At 37.6% G+C, this 21,038-nt stretch overlaps 1 long non-coding RNA gene across 1 annotated transcript in view; it reads left to right on the top strand.

Moving 5' to 3' along the window:
* Positions 1-18,656, top strand: part of LOC107599015 (uncharacterized) — a 32,612-nt gene extending 13,956 nt beyond the window's left edge. The window contains exons 3-4 of the long non-coding RNA XR_001610628.1: positions 2,755-2,917; positions 18,564-18,656. This is a non-coding gene — a long non-coding RNA (uncharacterized lncRNA). The remainder of the gene's footprint in view (positions 1-2,754; positions 2,918-18,563) is intronic.
* Positions 18,657-21,038: the final 2,382 nt, after the last annotated feature.

Below are 21,038 nucleotides of genomic sequence, written 5' to 3'. Positions count from 1 at the left end.
TGTGTGTGTGTGTGTGTGTGTGTGTGTGTGTGTGTGTGTGTGTGTGTGTGTGTATGTGTGTGTGTGTGGTGACAGGAGGGCATAGAGGGCAAGTCTCCAGCTGGCATGTTGCCCCCCCTCTCTGCCTATTCAGCACACAACCATCCCAAAGTTCGTCCAGCATATTGAGGGAGAGTTGCCTCTGGAGAGAATCATGTCTCAACTGCGCTTATAGCCACCAGCTACACATCACACTGACACTAGATCAGTCACCTTTCTTGGGCAAAAGCAAACATTTACCAGCCATTATAGCTGAGCCATGGAAAGGTACGAAGAGTGCAGTGTAAGCAAGCACACAACTGCAGGAAAAGTGGAGAGCAGAGAAAAGTTGCCAGCATACTTAAGTACTTCTGTAATGTACAAAGTGGCATAAATTATTAGGCCAATCCAATGCGATCCATAAATAGTTTCCTAAATCCAATCAATATCTTCTTTCTCGTGACAACTCTGTGCCTAGTGTATGATAAAATCGGTTTGTGATGAAATCTTTTCAGGCTAGTAATTGTGCTATGTTTTTTATCTATCTATCTATCTATCTATCTATCTATCTATCTATCTATCTATCTATCTATCTATCTATCTATCTATCTATCTATCTATCTATCTATCTATCTATCTATATGTGTGTATGTGTATGTGTATGTGAATGTGAATGTGAATGTGAGTGTGTGTGTGTGTGTGTGTGTGTGTGTGTGTGTTGCTGGCCGTTTTACACTGTTTAATGTATAATGTCCTTTTTCAACGATTTTATGTAGCTATTTTCAAAACGTTGTATTTTTGTATTTAAGACGATGATTAAGTATTATGCAATTATAACTATGTGAATAAACTCAGCAAGTAGATAAATCACCGTGCATAAATCCACCAGGCCAGTGTAACTATTTAACACTTTAAATGTCATACATATCTATTGTCAAATCTAGCCTAGTCAATGCAATAATGCTACATTAATTTGCCAGGTTATTCATTTAACTTATAGTTTTTTTTAGGCTCCTGCTCGCTCAAGTCATTGAGAGTACATGGCTACATATATAATTAGCAACTAATTGTTTTGACAAGATAGTTTAAAAGACTAAATGACCCACTGTGGAAATACAGTCAGTACTGTGTTCTTGATATCTTTCTATTTACTTTTAGAGATAAGCATTTCAACAGAGCCACATCACTGAATGGTAAAGACTTTTTCAAAATTACACATTCTGTCACTGAAAGTAGTCCACTTTGTTTTTGCTATTTGATATTTTGACTATTTGATATTTAGTTTTTTTGCTATTTTTTTATTCTGGTTGCATTAAAGATGTGAACACGTTAACTTGTGTATATATGTCTAATTGGAATATTTAAAATCATGTTTGTTGAGGTAACTTCACAGTCAACAGTACACTCTTCAATTTTTTTTTGTTTTATAGGAATTACACACCGAGCCATTCCACTGTCCTTCCTGTGTGTTTGGCTTTTTCAGAACCTGCACGGTGAGTCTCCTTGAATAACTGACTGTACGACTTTTATGTATTTCATCAAAATACAAAAGTGTTTTTACTTGTACTGTTGTTTAGTCAGTTCGCCAACGTTTGATTGGTTTTACTACATCTGTGGTACTATATCTGTGTTGTTTTGTTCAAACTAACTTGTCATTTATTTGTAAGGAACAGCTCACCCAAAAGCTGAAATTCAGTGACATGCGACTCATGGCTCCTAGAAAATTTTGCACATACTTTATTTTCTGTGATGATTATATCTGTTGATTTCTGCCTGTCAGAACAACAAAGCAAGTTCTTGCATTGTTCTGGTCTGGAGATCTTCACCTCATAAAAGACAATACATGAGCAATACTTTTGAGTTTTCTGAGAGTCATGTTTTGTGTAGTGTTTTAAACCTTAAAACTTTTACAATCTTCATCTTTCCTTGGTGAACCAAAGTGAAATTTTGAGCAAATGTGACCCTGGACCACAAAACCAGTCATCGAAATTGGCTTTATACATCACCTGAAAAGCTGAATAAATAAGCTTTTCATTAATGTATGGTTTGTTAAGATAGGACAATATTTGGCCGAGATACAACTCCAAATGAAGTTCTTAGATACAGTATATATCGGTCATCTTTTATTTAATTTAGCATTTTTGTTTATTTATTGATTTATTTCCCTGTGTGCTTCCCTTCTGAAATAACATTATATAACACTTTTTACATTGCTTCAAAAATAATGGCTATATACAAAAATAGTAACAAGCATATTTTGTGCTTTTATTTGTTAATACTGACGGTTGTTCATCTATTATTTATAGTCACGTCTTTTCAGACCATTAGTCAACAAATCCTCAGTAAACACTGCAGGTGTCATAATCATTGCAGGTATGGAAGAGATGCCCTTTTAATTTAACCGAGCTGTGTGCTCACTAAAAAAACACTCATTCTCAGATTTTTTCCCCCCTAAGTAATTTCAAGTTCATTTATATTCAGACAAAATCAAACATAGTGATTTCTGAGTAGGTGAGCTGTTTACTCTATCCATTTTCACTAGTTTTACCCATTCATGCAAATAGGTGGGCACTGAAAGGGTTATCAGCCAATCACAGCAATGTTTTCTGTGGTTTCCTTACTCAAAGCAACCAACACAACCCTGCTTCCAAGTATGTCTCTTTGTTTGTTTCTATTCTCTGTGTTTTACTGTGATTAATCATTCTGTTGTGTTATGTCTTCGTGTGTCTTCTCCAGTCCAGTACATCGTTTAACCGTGATGTGGTCAAGGCTGGTACCGGCCGACGGTTCCTGGGTGGTCTGCTGGATGACACATAATACTGCTACACACTGGAGGTCTCCTTCTACAGCTACCTGACAGCAGGAAGCACCTCACCTGTGCCGTACACTGAGGATGGCTGTATCCTTTCATTCCTCCTTCACCTGATAATGTAACACTACACTCTAAAAAATATGTTTGGAATTTGAAGTTCAAAGTAAATAAAATATTATTGGAGTATGTATTACAAGAAAATATTGCTCAAGTCTTTTACTTCAAAATTGAATGCTTAATTCACTATATAATATTGTGATTTCCACAAAAATATTAAGCAGCATATATAGAAACGTCAGCTTATTTGCATGTTAGGGTGATTTGTAATGAATCATGTGACACTAAAAACTGGAGTAATGACTGATGAAATTTTTTTAATTTGAGAATATATTAGAATAGAAAGCAGGTATTTTAATTTGTAATAATATTTTACAATATTACTGTTTGTGATCAAATAAATGCAGTCTTGTTATGCATAAGAATGTTCTTTCAAAAACATAATATCTTGCCGACCTCAAACTTTTGAATGGTATATATGTATCTGTTTATATATTGTAATGCCCTGTCTGCCGCCTTTCACATCACGTCTCAAAATCCTATATTGAAGGATTGGGTTCAATGGGAATACTAACAGATAGCATTCTTCAGTTTTTGTAGACCACCTTGTACACTTCTATTTCTCTCTGTTTCTCCTCGGGTATCTCTGACCCTGAAGCCTCTGAAGGAGGAAGGGAAGATAAAATGATGAAGGACGAACTTCTTATTTTGTTTCGCCTCTACAAATTTGTTCTCTCTCATGGTGAACTGATTCATTTCTGGGTGTTTATATACAGGAACCACAGGTTGCTTTATTGACAGAGAGGCTTTGAAAAGGAGCTGGTTCCTGTTGGTTATAGGTTGTTTGTGAGTTGGTTTGTTCAGTGACGAACAAACAGCCTGGTCACTATGCATCTTCCCTGAAGGCTCATGCTCCGCTTAGAACGATTGGAACTCCACTCTCATTGAATTTTCCCCCTCATGAGGAACATATGGCTGGTGTAAAGACCCGATTTTCTCGAATCAATGCTGCAGCTCAGTAGACAAAAGCCAATGACTTGTTCTGCTGTCTCACTTTCTGAAATTGTCTCTCCAATGTAGGTGCACCGAGCAACATACTGGGGTGGCGTCATGGTTCAATAATGAAGGCTGGGGTGATAATGTCACTCTATTGAAGCTTGGCTCTCTTCCCTGCGTTTAAGCTGCATGCTGGTCGTACAACTCCATCCCCTTATTTACCGCGAGCAATGCTCACTCATTGATCTCTTAATTATTCTAGGAATCATTATCAGAGAGCGAGGTTTTGTTGACCCGTTTGGCTGTTAGACACGCAAGAGATGTCGGCCGGCCAACAGAAGTGTGCCGAAACGCTCTTGTCATTGAGTTGTGTCGATGTGGATGCAGTGTATCCACTTCTGTGCCAACACCAACAGGTGTCCAATCCATTAGTAAGATTAGGGACAATTCTAGGATTTTAGTCCCACATGGACTCATTTAGGTAGTAATTATTCCCTTAATTGGAAGAGGATAGGAGTTTGAATCATGTTCAGCTGACTTAAAATACCTAATATTTCAAACATGTCCGATCTGACCTGTTTCAGCACTGACTAGAAGGATGAATAATATTTAATTATAAAGTACATTCAGTGATTACTGAAGAATTCATGGCTATGTTAATCACAGATTTTTAGACGGGGCGGAGATGAAAGACCCTAAATCAACACCTTTTTGTTAGATGATACTTTGTCAATCAATTCAGAACCAGAGAGCTTTTGGGAAACTGTGGATATTTATTTTGATTTATTTATTTTTTGGTGCTCTGTGCAGATTCATATCTAAATCTGAGGTTGAAAGCCGCTCTATATAAAGAATTCCACAGCTAAAAGGTGTCTTTGTACAAACCCAAGATGTGTGTAGCTTAAGTGCCCTCTAGTGATCGGAAAAGGGTTGGTTGAACTTTACTATGAGCTCACGTGTGTGTGTGTGTGTGTGTGTGTGTGCGTGTGTGTATGTGTGTGTATGAGTGTGTGCGCACACATGTGAGCGTTTCACCCCTGTATCGCTCTGTCATGCACCCAGCTGCTAGACACTCATATTTACAGGCCTCTCTTGCATTAATTTATTTATTTGTTGGGTGTTTATCTCAGAGCGAGCAGTAAAGCTGCTGACTGATGCCTCATTGCTTTCACTGTTTCTCTCCGCTCGCCTGCTGCCTCACTGGGCTGTCATCTCCAAGGCCCAGCCTCTCCAGTCGCGGTAATAAGAAACCCATCCATGTAGAATTACTCCACAGCCCTGCAGATTATTTTCCCTTAGTGACAGAGAAAAGATAGAAACAACAAAAAAGGCAATTTACAGCTTGCTGGAAAGAGTCATAACTTACCTGTGAGGCCTCTCTCCTTGAAACAGCTTTTTTTCCTCATCACTTAAAACAGCTGTGCCGTGAAGTAGCGACAGGTTAAAGCTGATTGTGGGCTGTGCTATTTATTAGGTGTGCAAAACACGAGCTAACAATGAGGAACCTGCCACAGAGAGATGTTTAGTAAAGCCAGACACTCGTTTGCATGTTTTAGCGGGAGATCATTTGTACAGTCTTTATGTTGTCCACATTTGGGCACACACAGACATTTATGAGCCTTTCATATAGTGAGAACTGCTTTAAATGTTCTGACAATTCACTTTTTAACATGTTTTACTACATTTATAATGACATTTTCCTAAATTTGGCCTTCATATGTATAGCTATACATACAAATAGAGGAAGATAGATTAGCATTGTAAAACAAATACAGTTTTTCTGTTGCTACAAAAAACAGGAAAACATATAGTTTCATATTCTGTAACATAGCGCATTTCTGTACTATAAGGAATTAAATTCATTGTTATATATTTAGTTAATTATTCATCATTATTATTATTGTTATTATTATTAATAATAATTAATTCTTAAAGAGCTATAAATCTTGCATAAATGAGCCTAAAACAGGGTTATTATAGTGAATTAAAAAAACAAATAAAATAGTCATTTTCATTACTTTAAGTAAAACATGTTAATTGAAATAAAATAAAATAAAATAAATAAAAATTATTTCAGCCCAGGAAACTTTTCTCATTTTATTTAATTTAACGATGCAAATAACTAAAACAAATGATAACTAACTACAAACTAAAACTGAAATAAAATCGATAAAAAACTATATAGACAGAAACTGCTAAAATGACAACAAAAACCCAACAAAAATTTATTAAAACTTTAAAATTCAAAAATATTCATCAAAACTATAATACTATGTCAGTGAAACTAAAATAACACTGGTCTGAAAATATATTCTGTAGCTACCTTACATAAAGGATATTTGTGTTGTTTAACATTTCATTATTGCAGGTTTGCGTCATCTTCTGAGTTGCATTATTTTTATTCATTTTGAGGAATACTGAATCTGTGTTTTTTTTGGGGGGGGGAGGGTTTGTTGTTGAGTGAGATGAATTAATGCATATTCATATTTATTTTAGAACCACAGTGACATCTTCTGATTTCTCTCAACATGGAGACAGGAGAGCTGTCAATCAGTGAATTGGAAAAAAAGTAACTTGCGTTACGCATTTGAAAAATTAACTCAGATATTCTCTTGTAAATTAAAAAGTAATGCGTTACTTTACTAGTTACTTGAAAAAAGTAATCTGATTACATAACTCGCGTTACTTGTAATGCGTTACACCCAACACTGGTCTTTGGCATAAATTTTTTTTTTTTTAAACCCTAGTTTTAAAGTGTTAGTGTAATAGAATGGCTAAACAATTGAGGAAAAACTGAATATGGTGTGACTTTTAAAAGGTTATTACGTTGTAGATCTGGGAGGGTGTGTTAGTGTGTGTGTGGGGCACGCGAGGGCTGAGGGTGGTGGGTTCCTCCAGTAGTGGAAGGGTATTTGCCATGGCATGTAGTGCAAAGATTGGGGGCAAAGAGGTTACCAGAATGTGACATGCCACTTTTTACAGGCCGGTTGGCAGGTCTATGGAGCGTGCAAATTATCAGCAGAGACCTTTACTGACATGACTTCACTCCCCGTTAAAAAACAAAACAATGACAACATTATAATTACCTGCAAAGGAATTAATTCACCGTTTCCTAACCTCACTAAACAAACACACACCCATACACACATGCATAATGTACTGCTAATGTTGACAGTGGCACCACCTGGATAGAGATCTCACCACACTCCATAATGCTGCATTTCATGACAGAGGGCATTGAAAGATCCTTCAGTCAAACGGCTCAATTGCTCATATTTTTGCTCCACCTTTGTCTCATTATAGAATACGGAGCATATCGGGAATATAGAACAGCAGCACTGAGGGAATAATTTAGCACATTTAATGATTTATCACCACCTGTAATGTCGCACAAAACTAAGGAAATTTATGATGGATGCACGGCCCGGTCGTTGGTAGCCTGTAACCGATATTTATAGGCGTCACAGCATCCCCCGAGCGATATAAGCTGGTTAATGCCTGTGGTGGCAAGGTGCCTCAGGTGGTTATGGCATCTTATGAATTTAGATTGACAGAATACAGTGTGGTTTGAAATGACCTTTTAGTGCGATGAGTCCTGAATGAATGTGTGAACATCAGCTATAGCACTACACTGTCTTAATTACTCCCACATCTTCATCATCGACACCAAATCTCATGTATGTCACTTTAACCGTATCTTATACTGAATTAGCTTTTAAGGAGCTTAATGCGTTAACTGAAACATGTTGAATTTGAGAAAATAATTGCTCATTTTAAAGGGTTAATTTACCCAAAAATTTTAATTCTGCCATTAATTACTCACCCTCATGTCGTTCCAAACCCGTAAGACCTTTGTTCATCTTTGGAACAAAAATTAAGATATTTTTTGATGAAATCTGAGAGCTCTCTGACCCTCCATAGACAGCAATGCAACTGCAATGTTCCTAGTCCCAGAAGCATAGCAAGGACATCGGTAAAACAGTCCATGTGACATCAGTGGCTCAACTGCGAAGCTACCAGAATACTTTTTATGCGCAAAGAAAACAAAAATAACATTATTTATTCAGTATCTATCTATCTATCTATCTATCTATCTATCTATCTAGCTCTCTGACCCTCCATAGACAGCAATGCAACTGCAATGTTCCTAGTCCCAGAAGCATAGCAAGGACATCGGTAAAACAGTCCATGTGACATCAGTGGCTCAACTTCAATTTTGCGAAGCTACCAGAATACTTTTTATGCGCAAAGAAAACAAAAATAACATTATTTATTCAGTATCTATCTATCTATCTATCTATCTATAATAAATTATCTGTTTTAGTATAGATTATTATTATTATTATTAAAAATATATACAAATAAAAAATGCACACAATTTTTAAGCTTTTTATGTTTTTGTTTATTTTCACAAAATCTCAAAAGCAATATATATATATAAAATTTTCTTAAAAAAACATCCTGATTGCTAATCTCTGAGCTATAGAGCAATCCTAATTATTGTTAAAGATGATCAGTTTAATGAAAGATATTTGCTTTTGTTAGTAATTTCACTTCATAAGCGCATTCATCGTCATTTATCTGCAACCTAACAACCTAATTGATGAGGGATAATATAATGCTTTTTGTCCAAGTCGTGCTGATCCCGAATTCATTTGAAAAAGTGTCAGAGAAGTTCTGATGACACACCATCGTTAGAATGTCGAAAACAGGTGAGCGCCGAGTGAGTCTGGGATCTCGTTCAACGCCCAGCTGGATGCTTTGATGGAGCGAGCTCACTCTGTGACTTTCAAATCACTTTGTACGGATGTCTCAGAGCTCATCGTCCTAAGAACTTCAGAAAATTTTGAATAAAGTTTTGGTTTGTTGAGTTTAGCAGACATCTGTGGTGCAGACACGCTTTGGCTGGTGTGCGCTATCCATGTTAGAATCCTTTCTGATTTACTTTTTCTGGAGATATTTGTCATGACATAAGCAAAGTGTGCTTGGGGATCGATTATAATTATGATAGCTAGTCATCCTAAGGGATGAAATGACGCAGTTTTAACTGTATGCGTCATTTTCCGATCTCTCCTTACAGATTGAGATGATCATAACTGTGTTAATATTTTCAATGACTCGATTAAAATTACAGTGGCATTTAAAGATGTGGCGTTTGAACAAAACAACACGTTAAGGTTAAAGCTTAACTTTTGGATAAAGATTAGTATTAGGCTCAGTGCTAGTCACCCGAAATGGGGAATGTTTCAGAGAGACATTCACAATAATCTTGCCTCTGCCCTTTACCGACTGACAGGTTAACAAGTCTTCTACTTCCAGTCATCAATGAAGGGAACGTGAGAGAGAAAAACCTCACAGTGTTATGGCGACTGTGCCATTTTCTTTTGTCCTTTAGGCTACAGACGGCTACTGAGAGAGCTGTTATCCCTGGGCTAAGCTATAAAAGTCCCACTCAATCAAGCACCGCCTTTCAATGTCAGACGCTTCGGTTTGGATCCAGCGAGCTTAAATGTTGCACTGCTGTCTTGAGAATGAGCCGTACATATAAAGCGATCCAGCACAAGCACAATGTCGGATCAGGCGGCTCAATGGATCCAGCTGCCTTTAACATCAGTCACAGCCTTTTCCAAAGACAATTCTGTTGATCCTCAAGTTAACTGCCAATGGCTGACATGAGATCAGCCCGAACAACGGCCTGATTGGCAGAGGAGTAGTAAAGAACATAAGAAGGCCTTTTTTGAATACCAAATAATAGCATTTCAAACATGACAATACAAGACCATATTCATACTGTATATTTGAAATTTAGCCCTTTCAATCAAACTTTAAAGGATGAGAGGTCTGTAAATCCTCCGGAAAATTGAGATAACAGTAACCTGTAATACAACAATGTAGATTGGCCTCAGCAAGACTGTGGAAATCATATGTATGCTTTGCAGAAGGCTTAACGTGATTTACCCAAGACAGACATATTCCTGGATCAATGTCCTTTGTTGGTCCTGGAACAACAATCTGTAACACTTTACAATAAGGTCTCATTTGTTTACATTACTTAATGCATTAGCAAACATGAACTAACAATAAGCAATATTTTTTTAACAATAGCTATTAGTTTTTGTTAATCTTAGTTAATAAATTATTATTTTTTTAAACTATAAGGCCCGGTTTCACAAACGGGGCTTAGCTTAAGCCAGGACTAGACCTTAGTTAAATTAAGATATTTAAGCAACTTTTACAAAAATGCCATAGAAGAAAACATTACAGGTGTGCATCTTTACACAGAACAATGACACTGACATATTTTAAGATATGTCAGAGCCAGATATTTTCAGTTGAGACAGCTAAAACATGCATTTTAGTCTGGGACTAGCTTAAGCCTTGTCTGTGACACCGGGGGGAAATGTATTAGTAAATGTTAAAATTACCATTAACTACAATTAATAGATGCTGTATAAGTATTGTACATTTGTAAGTTCATGTTAACTATATTAATGTTAATAAATGAGACTTTATTGTACAGATTTTGAGGATAGCGTTAAGAGTCAAGAAGGTCTAAAATAGTCAAAAAGCTATCTGTTAGCATTCCCACAGCATTTTTAGCACAGTTATTTTCATGCTTTATTGTCTATTCAAAGCTTGAAAGCTTAATTTTCATTTATTGTAATTGTATAGAAAAAAGCAACCAGTTAATTGCTCCTTTTTGTGTTCCATGAAGAAGAAGAAAAAAAGCCAGAAAGGTTTGGCATGACAAGGGTATTTATTTATTTAAATTTGATGCTGTCACTCTAATTCATTCATGAATCAGCTTTTATTATTTTTTAATCTGATAATTATATAATTTAAAAGATAGTGCCCCTTAGCTTCAATGTAATTAGCTAATTTTTGTTATCTTGTAATGCTAGTTAAATACTTTTTTAAAAAGCTAGCTTGGCTGTATTTAAATGAAATAAAAAATAGCTTCACAAGCTACAGTTTCAGAGTGTCTTTCTCACTGCAACACTCTTAATGCCTCATTAGCTGTTCCTAATTTTTATGTGTAGCATGTCTGCAGCAGTGATAAATTAAGATTTTAATTACTTGCTATTGTGAACACTTAAAGGGACAGTTCACCCAAGAATACGATTCTGTCATCATTTACTCACACTCATGTTGTTCCAGATTTTCATGACTTTCTTTCTTCTTTGGAACCTAAATATTGACAAATGTCACATTTTCTTTTTGGACCCCATTGACATTCATTATGTGGACAAAAACAGTTGAAACACTTTTCAAGATAAAATATGGTATATTTGATGACAGAAATGTCATTTTTGGCTGAACTATCCCTTTAAAAGGATTCGGATGTTTGGAAATAAGATGTGGTTTTGTCATCAGTTGTCAGTTCTCAATCAGATCGTTGTTTTATACTCTTTGGCTGATGGTTTAGATGCATTCAGTGTTTCCCAATGTGAGTTAAGAAACTTCTAATGGTCATAACGGAATGGATATGGTTCTCTCTCGTTCTCTATCTGTGGAGTAGATTGTCTTGAGAGGTCATCAGATACGGCAGTGTTCTGGTCTTTGAGAGCTTTATGGCATGAAATGGATTTGATTGTGTGCGTGCAGTCGGATCCGGCCTGTGGCCAATCCAGCCACTGTACCTCTGCATTGCTCTTAAAGCCAGTACTTCATACCAGAGTGCTTATCTCAGCCCTTTAGCACCACTGCTCATGGTCATCTCCTTCCTATTAACACTACAGCAGGACCATCTCTGATGGGAAAATGGCAGTGAGCGGTCTGCCAAGTAATATCATGTACGTTGCAGACTGTCTATGTATATGTGTGTGTGTGACACGTTGATGTATTTAATTAAATACATAGATAAATGTTCAGGCACTTAGGAAGCATTATTAAAATTTCCTGCTCGGATTCCTGCCAAATGTAATTCCAAAGCCTGAGTTTGTCCTCTACGGCTGTTAATTTGGGTTTCGCCCTACAGAGGCCGGAAGAAAGGTCCTTACTGAGAGTTCGAGCAGCGGGGAGACAATAGCTGCGTGCTTTATGTGCTCTTGTTTACTGTTTTAATTAGCATTGTTAATTGGCACTTTGTGACACCCCGGTGACAAGGCCTGTCACTCCACTGTATTGATGCCACTCTTGTCCCTAATTTGTCTGCTTGTTAACACACGGCCGGCTCCAGACCAGGATGCCTTGTTTCTTGTCATTGGGCCATCATTGTCCGTTTGTCTGCGCGGGAGCGTTTGCGTGCAGATACACAGTCCGGTAAACAAATTATTTGTCAGGCCATGGAAACGTCCATCTCCGTCTCGTCTCATCAGCCCCTTGGAGACCTGTCCTTGAGTCGCAACAAAGACGACAATCGATCCAAACATCCGAGCGTATGCCGATGACATTAAAACCGCACACGCATCAATGACACGGACTGCTTAACCCATTTAAGCCCACGGGAAACTGAAGACGGCTCTATAGCTCAATCTGTAAATTGTTTTTGGGTGACTTTAGAAAGAGCATTTGAAAACTTGACTGCTTGATCATGTGTCATGCGGTGGTGTTTAGTTCATGCTGCCATTTCTAAACGTTTACTCGCAATATTTCAATGTATACATACATTTCTGTTGGAATTTCTGTTTAGACTTAGAGAATTAGTTGTATTTTAATCAACTTTACATGAAAAAAACACTTAGAAATTGCACAATATGTTGCACAGTATGAAACATTGTGCAAATGATTCTTACTACGACATATCTGGGAATAATCTGGGCATATTAATATGTTAACTGAAACCACCAGATTTCTGCAACATAGTGTGAAGAGCCATGCTGATTTTAGACTTTAGAGCCTTTTGAACTGTTGTATTTCCATTCATGCATATGGTATATTTTTTAAAAGATACAAATAAAACTGTTTTATATTTAATTATGTAGATGGCAAAAACATTTTAAAAAATATGGCTGAGGTTATCAAATTTATAGGGAGATTTTATTGTTTTTTTAGCATAGCCATAGATATAAAATATGCAGCTTGTCTTAAAATATTATGTGAAATGTAGGCTAAAACACACACAAAGCAGCCAGCTGCTGCAAAGGGTGAATATGCAGAAGAATCACAGACTGAGTGCCCTAAAACAGCTGGTACTGTCAGATTGCACTTATTTGTGCAAAATCCAGCGCTCTTGATTGCATTAAGACCAAATACGATCCATATTGGATGTTAAAGAGCGGGGGATGTTCTCTTTCAGCTATATACTGAACATGTGTCAATTACATGTGTGTGTGTTTTTTTTTAATTGATCTACTTTTAACTTGTTGAAAACCCTGACATTAATAATAATGAAACTGTAGACTAAATAGTCAAATGTGTTAGCTTTCGTGAGAATTGTTGCAGACAAATAGTCACAGATCCATTTTTTTAATATAAAAATAACTGCGAACATCTGGTTTATAGGGTTATTTTCATAATATTAAACTGTTTACTTCTAAACAAAATTCCCCCCATTTATTAGGATTCCCTTCACATCTGAGTGGTTAAATTTGAAGCGTAATTCTGTCTCATGATGTTTGCAGTCTGGCTTCTGTTGCGATCGTGACCACTTCACCACACGGGATGCCTAACCTTCATGTCTCATTATTATGCAACAGCTCTCGTCTACCGTCCAGGTGGAACGGAGGATGTTTTGGAAAATTCCGGCCCTCCACAGGCCTCATCCCACGTTCTGGCAGTACCTTGCATTTCCACCTGCTTCCAGGTTGTTCTAGGCATTCTGGTAGCTGCTGGGCCGTGGCCAACAGCCAATCAGAGCGCAGGAGCGTCCTGCTCACAACTGTGATGCTGATGAAGTCTTCTCCTCTTCCTCATCAGACCTTCCATAACATATTTCCTGTTATAAATGGGTATGATGTGACATCACAAGTGGAGAGGCCATCTGCACACGGCAGGGTCCCGGGCTATTTCTGTCAGGGCTCCACGTACGCACATACTCACTGGCTGGAAGAGTTTCTGTTTATCGAAGGGAAGCATGAAACTTTTTACGAGGTCAAAGCAAAGATGTCATGGATGCGAGAGATTTTTGAGGACACTTTGGTATAATATTTTGTTGCTTCTGCCAGACTTGATAACACAAAAGACCAGTGGTTCTCGACTAGTGGGTTGCAAATCAAAAATGGATTGCTAGTCTGTTCTGAGAAGTGCTACAACAAAGCTATTATAAAAGCTACTTTTACTATTATTATTATTATTTCATTATTATTTCATTTCATAAAATTCAAATTTTCTCATTCTTATTATTTAGATTATTTAATGTAGCATTATTTTGTATTGTTTTAAAACATACAACCTTTCATTTTGCATAACTTCATTATTATTATTATTATTATTATTATTAACGTTTAATTTTGCATAGCAGTATTATTTGGGATTATTTATTTTATTATTCTAAAACAAACTATTTAAAATTTTGCATATCGTTTTAAACTTCTTTTAATTTAGCATAATATTGTCTTAATTACTTTTTTTGCATTTTTGTTTAATTTTACATCGTAATATTATTTTGGATTATATAATGATTATTATTTTGTATTCTTATTTAAAACAAACAACTAAATTTTGCATCATCATTATTATTATAATTTTTAAACAAACAATATATTTAGCTTTGCACACAGTTATCTTAATCAGTAATTTTTGTTATTATTATTATTATTATTATTATACATTTCAGTCATTAATTTGTCTGTTTAATTTTCCTATAATATCATTTATTTTCAATTATTATTATTAATTGTAATACAATTCAGTATTTTTTATTTTTTCATAATATCCTATTTATTTTCATTTATTAGTAGTTGTAGAATTGTAATATATTTCTATATTACAACATTACAGTAATAAACTATTTTGGTGCTGTGTTGACTTGCCACAAAGCGAAACCAATTGAGCACCACTAAAGTAGCCATTTTTTTTGCGGTCTTTTACGCTATTGCTTAATCAATACGGTGCACATTAGAAACATAACAGAAATGCTGTATCATAATTTCAAAGTGAACCCTGCCATCTTCCCTGCCCGGCATCCAAAAATAGCAGTTGTTTTTGGAGGGCTGCAGTGTTTGCAACCCTGGCCAGATGGGGTGTAAAGACAGGGGCTGGAGTCATGGAGAGAGTTCCCATCAGCCCGCTGGGTGAGGGATGGAACCCAGAATGGCTCCGTACACTGCAGTGGCTGTCAAGGCCTCAGAGAGCGGGTTATGTGACCAGTGAGATTTTTGACTGTTGGAAGAAATTGGAAAAATAAAAATAAAAAACGACTGAATCGCTTTGCACCTTGTTTTTCTTCCAGGGCTCTTGTTTCACTCCAACAGCCCTGACAGTCAGACATGTCATCTCAGAACATCGGTAAAGGGCTGACAGCCAAAGGTGAAAAATAACACCTCTGTGTTCATTCATCAACGGTGTCCGGCCCCAAAAGAGCAGCCCGTTAACCACAACACACAGCTGGAGAAAACCTTCCTTATCAGATCATGATGGAACATCTATTCTGAGCCAGTGTCCTGCAACACAGACATCCATCACAGTCCGTAACACACATAGACTATGATCTATATCACAAGATCAAACTTTTCTTTGAAATCTTGTATAAAAAATGTAGTTTAAAGACAAAGGTCACCAATAAAATAAAATAAAAAATTCTCATGTTGTTCCAAACCTGTATGACTGACTGACTTCTATGGAACGCAAAAGAAGAAATTCAAAATAATGTAATGGAGCTTTTGAGCTACAAAAAAAGAGACAAAAAGCTAATGAATCATAAAAGCAGTTTATAAGACTCATGCATTATGTATGTTTTGTGAGGAACCAACACAAATGGAAGCTATTATTCACTGATAACCTTCATCTTTAGTGAGATGTTAAAGGGATAGTTCACCCAAAAATGAAAATTCTGTCAATTACTCACCCTCGTGTTGTTCGAAACCCATAAGACCTTCGGTCATCTTCGGAACACAATTTAAGATATTTTTGGTGAAATCGTCTCGGTTACGTATATAACCCTCGTTCCCTGAAGGAGGGAACGGAGACGTCACGTTGGAGGACCGACGAATTGGGATCTCGCTTAGAGGGACCAATCTACTTCGAGTGTAAACTAAACGAGCCAATGCACATTGGCATGCGATTATTGCATCCAGCTGCTGCTGATCACAGCGTGAGTATAAGTAGGCAGCAGATGCAGCGCATATTCAGGTTTTCGCTGATGAGCCGAGCCGGTGACCCGGCCGCTCAGCGGTGGTACAGGAGCTGTGGTGACGGGACGTGACGTCTAGTGCCGTGAGCACCAGAGTCAGGTCCCAAGAGGGAATAGAGGGGGGCCGTGGAGGATTTAACCTTCTCGCCCCCTTAAGGAACCTGACGACCAAGTCATGCTTCCCCAACAACCTCCTTCTACGGGGTCATGGTTAGCAGAGATTGCAGCGACATAAACTTTAAGGGTGGAGAGAGACAGCCTTCGCTCCAACCCTTGCTGCAAAAAGGACAGCACAACTCTGATCGGGCATATTTGGGGGTCTTCTCGGCGAGAATGGGGATGGAGTCACCATTCTCCCGGGAGCGCAGCTCAGGACAGCTTGTCGGCTGCCCGGTTGAGCAGCCCAGGAATGTGAACAGCACGAAGCGACCTCAGATGCTTCTGACTCCAGAGGAGGATGTGGCGGGCGAGTTGCGATAAGAAGGGGAGTGCAGACCACCTTGTCGGTTGATGTACGCAACGGTCGCTGTGTTGTCCGTGCGGACTAGTACATGCTTGCCTCGTAAGCGCCCTTTGAGACGGCCCCGGGCAAGGTGCACTGCCAGCAACTCGAGGCAGCCAGTGCAGTTGGGGCCCCGTCCAAACCCCTGACACTGCAAGCCCATTGTAAGTACCAAGATGATCGACAAAGTAGTCTGTGTGACATCAGTGGTTCAACTGTAAAGTTACGAAGCTACGAGAATACTTTTTTTGCACAAAAAAAACAAAAATAATGACTTTATTCCACATTTTCGTCTCTACTGTGTCACTTTGGACACGCGTTCATGACAGTACCATGACGCGAACGTGTGGCAGCGTCTGCGCTGACCCAGATCCGGCGTGATGACGTCATTACGCCGGATTTGGGTCAGCAACGCCACATGCTCGCGTGTGTAAAGTCCTAAATAAAGTAAATAAAGTCCTTATTTTTGTTTTCTTTGGACAAAAAAAGTATTCTCGTAGCTTGTCGATCATCTTGGTACTTTTCTGGACCTTGAATGTGGTAGTTACCTTGCTGTCTATGGGAGGGTCAGAGACCCCCTTTGATTTCATCAAAAATATCTTAAATTTTGTTCCGAAGATGAACGAAGGTCTTACGGGTTTCGAACAACACGAGGGTGAGTAATTAATGACAGAATTTTTATTTTTGGGTGAACTAACCCTTTAACTATTGAGTCAGTGAATCGAACTTGAAACTTCATTAGTTTAATTTTGGAATGAGTCAGTCAGACCACTTTTGTGAAGGAGATTAACCAAAACAAGATCTGACTCAAAACAATGATTTGTTCAATTTGTTCAGCTGGACATCATCAGCTCTGTTGTATCACCAAATGAAGCTAGGGCAGATATTTGGTTCGGTCTGTTAGTTTATGATCATATTGTATGCCGTCAGAGTTGTCGTCATATGAACTACTTCTTTTGGGGGGGGGGGGGTTTAAGCCTGAATCTCCGGTCTCCATTCTCCATTATTTGCTGTTGCATGGAAAAAATGTCCAGTATATTCTTTGAAATGTCTCCTTTTGTGTTCGGCAGAAGAAAGAAAGTCAGGTTTGGAACAACACGAGGGTGAATAAATGATGACAGAATTTTCATTTGCAGATGAACTATTCCTTTAGGTTAAAAGAAAATGATTTCCGTTTAACTTTCGCCTGGCTTGTGGTTGTTGGAGTTAAACGGCTCCCACTCTTTCAGTTGCATTGTAAGTGCCCTCACAGCTCTTTGATGCAGTGCTTTTGGTAATTGATGTGCTCTGTAACGTCGGCACGGTGGAAGAAAGGCTTGTGGGGGGGTTTTGGAGTAGATGCATGAATTTAAATAACGCTCCGGCTGTAAGTAACTGCAGGAATGAGATGCATTTTTTTCCTTTTGGCTGACTTGACTGAGAGGCGTTTGATTTATCCTCACGAGGAGCTGAGCGCTGGCTCGCCTGTCCCGCTTATTTACTCTCCGCATTGCTCTGCTGGGTATTGGCCAGTTATTTACTGCAAATGGTCGCGTTGGTACGAGATGGGAGAAAATCGGGCTCTTATTTATTTATTTATTTTTCAATTAAAAGTGGCACGTCAGAACAGAGATTTAAAGGTTCCGAGGGATCCGACGCTCTAACTGTGCTGGGGCCTAGGAGGCGTTCCAATATTGCTTTGTTGTCGACTGTCTCTTTAGGAATACAGAGAAAGACTGCTGGAGTGGGCTCAAGGTATTTGACTCTTCAATGCCGGCAAGTTTTTATCAATGACAATAAAACAGTCGAAAGACCAATAAATATGCATATGAAGGTCACGTTATATTGCTGTTTTTCCAACCAAAAAATAATAATTTATGTGGGGTTCCACAGCTGAGATGTGCAGTCGTTGTACAGTGATAATCTGTGTTATGTGATCTCAAAGGTTCCTTAATTTCCTCATATAGACATGAAGCTGGGCAGAAACGTGGCCCGGACATTCCTGGATTACTACAAACTGAACAACCTGATAGATGAAAGCAAACTCACAGGACACATTAACAGGCACATAATGCAATCACATACAGTATTTCATTATCTCACAGCAATGGCACAGATCTTGGGTTTGTTTTTGTTTTCCATATCATTACATTACATAGATAGTTTATACTACAATCCTACTAGAAGACACTCTTTGCATAAGATGAGCCACTTTGTACTTTTTTTATTACTTAATTGAGTCATATATAATTGCGATATTTAAACAACTTGAAACTTAAGGTGGTAATCAGCAAAATTGTATTTAGCTTAATCTGTTAAAGGATTAGTTCACTTCCAGAATAATAATTTCCTGATAATTTACTCACCCCCTTGTCATCCAAGATGATTTACTCACCCTCATGTCATCATGTCTTTCTTTATTCAGTCAAAGAGAAATTAAGGTTTTTGAAGAAAGCATTGCAGGATTTTTCTCTGTATAGTTGAATTCAGTGGTAGACAAAGGGTTGATGGTCCAAATTGCAGTTTCAATGCAGCTTCAAAGGGCTCTACACAATCTCAGCCGATGAATAAGGGTTTTATTTAGCAAAATGTCTGGCCATTTTCTAAAAAAAAAGAAAATGTATATACTTTTTAATCAAAAATGCACGTATTGCATCTCCATGATGCGCGTCCGCGACTTCACACATTACGTAATCATGTTGGAAAGGTGACGTGTGACATAGGCGAAGTACCAACACAGTGTTTACAAAGCAAACGCGCAAAGAAAGTGAGATGCACTTTACAAAAAAAACCAAAACAACGATTTTGTATGATTATGAAGTTGGAGGAAAAAATTAGATGGAGTTTTTTTTTTTGCCCTACCCTACCTTTTTTAACCGAAGTACACAGACAAAGAATTAATGAAGCTTTCCTTTCAATGGCACCCAATACTACACTCTAAAAAATGCTGGGTTAAATACAACCCAGTGCTGGGTAAAATAGGGACAAACCCAGCAATTGGGCTGTTTTGACCCAGCAGTTGGGTTACTACCCAGAAGGTTGGGTTAAACATTTAACCCAACCGCTGGGTCAAAACAGCCCAATTGCTGGGTTTGTCCCTATTTTACCCAGCACTGGGCTGTATTTAACCCAGGATTTTTTAGAGTGTACATAATGTGTTAAATGTTTCACACAACAGATAACATTCAGATTTTTATTTAGTTTAAAGATGATCTCTTATGAGAGCATCTAATGTAATGCATCTCAATATTTGTTTACCTTCATCCCAAACTTTTTGACCTGGATTTTTTAGTGTAGAATTTAATATTTTAATAATTTCACAAAAAATTCACATGCTCAGCTCATGGTCACATGTCATGCAGTAAACAAAGAAAATATTTGATATTTTTGTGTTTTATTTTTAAAATTATATATTTGAATTTGCCATTTTTATGATATAATTATTAGCTTTTCATCAATTCACAAACACCTCGTTTAGAAAACCCCACTCTTAATCATCATATAATATGGAAATCGTATATATATATATATATATATATATATATATATATATATATAATATATATATATATATATTTTTTTGCTTCTAATAAAGTGTTTGATAAAAAAATGGCTTTCCAGTGTCTTATTAAGTGCTTATATTGAAATCCAGCAGAAGTTATTTTGAAATGCTGTTACAAAAACAATGCATTTTAATCCTCTCATCATAGTCTCAGGGCAATAAGCATCAACACATCGTCTGCTGTTCACCAAAGTACTCTAATACAGCGTCTCCAAACAATGTCTGATCTGTCCACACACAGAACACATACCGTGAGGGGTCTAAAATACTGAATGGCTCAAGCTATCAGTCAAGAAGTGTGAAAAGCAGCGTGTATTTTTCAGGCCAGTCATTCGGAATAACTGAGGCAATCAGTTAGAAAAGGCAAAAACAAATGACTTGCATTTTAGATGGTAGAAGAGAAGATGGCGAGAGCTAATGTGAATGAGAAAACACATCCATCTACAGAATCTCAAGAAACACACACACACACACACACACACACACACACACACACACAGGTAATGGCGCTGTCATACCTAAAAGCCTTTGTGCTTATGGAAAGCCTCACCTCCCCACTGCTCTGTCATTTTAACCAGAGCCTCGAACCATTAGTCCCTTATGCTTGGCTCACCAAAGGAAGGAGAGAGAGAGAGAGAGAGAGAAGAATAAAAGGAGAAAAGGCCACTTAGTTTAATTTCATTAAATCTCGACTCTTCAAACGGCAATCGCTATCAGGATTTACTTTTTTCTTTCTCTGCTTTTTAAAAATGACTTAATATGCCAGGATGTTCCAATTAGCATTTAAATTATCGTTGTTTTTTTACATCCATGTAATGCCATTATCATATTAGGTTGAGACCGGCCATCAAATGCAATTAACATTTTTAAAAACGTATTT

Source organism: Sinocyclocheilus grahami, unplaced genomic scaffold (genome assembly GCF_001515645.1).
Source record: "Sinocyclocheilus grahami isolate Dianchi unplaced genomic scaffold, SAMN03320097.WGS_v1.1 scaffold259.1, whole genome shotgun sequence".
Lineage (NCBI taxonomy): Eukaryota > Metazoa > Chordata > Actinopteri > Cypriniformes > Cyprinidae > Sinocyclocheilus > Sinocyclocheilus grahami.
The sequence above is the reverse complement of the archived record's forward strand: the minus strand, read 5'-3'. Positions and strand labels throughout refer to the sequence as shown.